The sequence below is a fragment of the Macaca thibetana genome, chromosome 12, assembly GCF_024542745.1.
Source record: "Macaca thibetana thibetana isolate TM-01 chromosome 12, ASM2454274v1, whole genome shotgun sequence".
In the NCBI taxonomy this organism is placed as follows: domain Eukaryota; kingdom Metazoa; phylum Chordata; class Mammalia; order Primates; family Cercopithecidae; genus Macaca; species Macaca thibetana.
The window spans coordinates 34,083,234-34,086,741 of NC_065589.1; positions in this window are offsets into that span (position 1 = coordinate 34,083,234).

The following is a 3,508-nucleotide window of genomic DNA, read 5'->3' on the forward strand; positions in this document are numbered from 1 at the left end:
CTCTGATTTAAAGATTATAACTTTTAACAGGTCTCCCTTCCAATAGAATTAGCTTTATAATCATGTAATTATGCATAATTCCGTGCATGTGACAGACATTACACTATATAAAAGCCTTTACTCTCTAGCGGACTAGAGTCAATTAGTATCAACAAGGAAGTTAAATTTGACAGGCTTCCTAGATTCCAGCTGTGACCTAATCACAGGTATTTTTAAGGGTCCAGCTCTCACATTTCTTAAAATAGTTCTAAGAAATGTCTCCTGCTGAATACATTCATTTTAAGACACTGCTATGTGTCTACTGCTCTTAAGACAGGCTAAGTACCAATGACACACAAAACTAGTAACTGCTATGTGACTATGCTCCAATACATAGTCATTTTCAAAACTACTCTCATAGAAACAGAGAGTAGAATGGTGGTTGCCAGTGGCTGGCAGAGAGGGAAAATTGGAAGTTGCTATTTAAAGATATAAAGTTTCACTTGTGCATAATGAATGAGTTTTAGCGATTTGCTGTACAATATTATACCTATAGTTAGCATTACTATATTGTACATTTAAAATTTATTAAATATAAAAAATATCATGTTAAATGTTCTTACCACAATTTAAAACACAACAGAAGAAGGCAATTATAAATACTAGTTTATAAGCCTAAATGTTAAAGATATAGTGGGTATAAAATTAGTAGCACAAGTGAGGAGGAAATTGAGCTATATTTGAGCAAACATATTATATATTATTGAAATAAAGTTGATGTTAAACTGAGCTAGATTGTTTTAAGTTGGGATTTTAATTATAACCCCTGTAGCAATCACCTAGGAAATAACTAAAAATATATATAGTAAAAGAAACAACAAGGGGACTCAATGAAATATAGATCTGCAGGGTGAGTTAGTAAGCAGGAGATGCAGGAAAGTCAGTGATGTAGCTCCAGTCTGAAGGTTAGGAGGCTTGAAATCAAGGAAGCGCCAATGTTTCAGTTCGTCTGAAGGAAGGAAGAATTATCTCTTACTCTGTGGAAAGGTCAGCTTCTTTGCACTATTCGAGACTTCAGTTGATTGCATGAGGCCCACTCACATTAGAGAGGACAATCAGCTTTACTCCAATCTCTCTGATTTAAATATTAATCTCACCCAAAACACCCTCACAGAAACACCTAGAATAATGTTTGACCAAATATATGGGCACCCCATAGCCAGTCAAGCTGAAATGTACAATTAACCATCACAAGACCTTGGACTGACCTTTACTTTGAGCAAAAAAAACTCCTCCATTTATCAGAGAGACTTCTCCCCAGTCGCTCTGCTGATGTTTCTTTCCTGTTAGTAGACAACTGTTTTATAGGATCTTTTCGATTTCTGCACAGCTTACAAGCAGAGGCACTGACATTTTGTTCTAGGCTATCCTTTCAAAGATTTTGCATGGCAAACAGCCTTGGAAGATAAGATAATGTCTCCATCTGGACCACAGGGCTAATATGCCTACTGTTTGTTATAAAAGATTTGAGCTGGGCCGGGCGCAGCGCATGTCTGTAATTCCCAGCACTTTGGGAGGCCAAGGCGGGTGGATCACCTGGGGTCAGGAGTTCGAGACTAGCTTGACTAACATGGTGAGACCCTGTCTCTACTAAATACAAAAAAAAAAAAATAGTAATAATAGCCGAGTGTGGTGGCACATGCCTGTGATCCCAGCTACTTGGGAGGCTGAGGCAGGAGAATTGCTTGAATCTGGGAGACGGAGGTTGCAGTGAGCCAAGATCACCCCATTGCACTCCAGCCTAGGCAACAAGATGAAACTCCATCTCAAAAAAAAAAAAAAAGATTTGAGCTTAGGCTCAGGGTTCTCCTCCTGTGATACAACCTCCTGGCATGCAGGCATTCATCTGGGCTCATACACATCACCCCTATGGGGCTTGGAGCTTGGGGCTTGGAGGCAAGGGGAACTGATGCAAATATTTTGATATCACGATAATAAAGTCCTTTGTCTCTGACTCAGGAGGCTCCTGTTTATGATAACAGCCATGAAACTGGCAGACTACCTTGTTAGCTTGCAAGTAGGATAAAATCTCGTCTTTCACAGTTTTTTAAATTCTCTTTTTAAAAATTTACATTCTCACTCTTTTTCCCAGCCCCTAAAACCATGGACTATTACTACCCACATTGGTGAATCACGCCTTCTGAAGTAGACTTTCCTGTTCTTAAACTATGTACTTTTACAGGCACCATCTTATCCCTCTGGGGTCACTGATGATCTATGTCTACTAACTTATTGTTAAGTAAGTTCTGAGCCAATTCCAGACTGGAACAGAAGGATGCAGCAGCTTCCATTCAAGTTATGTAAACATTTATTTAAATGATATTTTAACCATTTAAATATTCAGAGAAAAAGAACTTTGCTCCTTTTAGAAATGACTAACCCTTCCAAAAACTAGGTAGATATTATTAAATAGCTGTTTTTATTGTATATGAAAGATAAAAAGGAATAAAAATATAATTATTTACTTTGTAAGTATAAATAATAAGTGCTGAATAAGAGAAAACCACCACGAGGACACTGGTACATTGCAATGATGACCCCAACTCTTCATACCCACTCTCCTTCATATTCACTCCAGTTGCCATATGACTTTGTAGTTCCTCTTGCTAAACAGGCTAAACATACTCCTTGAGTGCGGTCTGTCCTTATGCCTTTCTATGACCTTGTCTATTCATGATTATAAATATTGGGTTAATAAATCATTAGTCTAGATTTGAACTATTTATGTTACTCAAAGACACAAAGATTCCGAAGCCCTTGACGTCAAGAATCTGTGTTACACAGTGTGAAACTTTCCCTGGGCTCTGAAAATGATGCATTTCCCTTTCCTTTTTTTCTTCCCTGAAGGAAACAAAGTACAGAGAACTTTGACTCAATAGTGAATTGATCAATGAGAAATCATTGCCTTTGGCATAGAAACTCACTGGTCACGTAGGTATTAAACACTTAAGAAGTAAAATGGATATCAGTGTCTTGGGATATGCAGCCTGACTTACTTTCCTAGATAATAAGTTATAGCTGCATCTCTGCTTTGTAAGGAAGTATAAATAAAAAAAGAAAATCACATGTATCCAAAAAAGTAATTTCTAAAAATCCACTGATGGAAATAATAGCATTGTTGATTTCAAAATTGGCCCATAGGTATTTCCTCTCTGCTCTCTCCAAACTCCAGCGTAAATGAATAACCTTGACCAACCCCTTTTATAACCTTTTATAAAAAGCTTATGATATTTACTAATAGAAAGTCTCAATCTATAAAATGTCTTTTAGACACCTCGATTATTTCATGTACATAAACCTACAATTTTTGGATTCATGGAGTCTGTCTGGTTGGAGAATGCGGTAGCCATGTAAGCTGTGTGATTAATGAAGTATAGAATGGAGGTGCTCCAAAGCAGAATATCTCTTTTTGGGAACAATGTTTCTGTATACATTTCTCAAGAATTCTAAAATCAAAACAGGTAAAGCA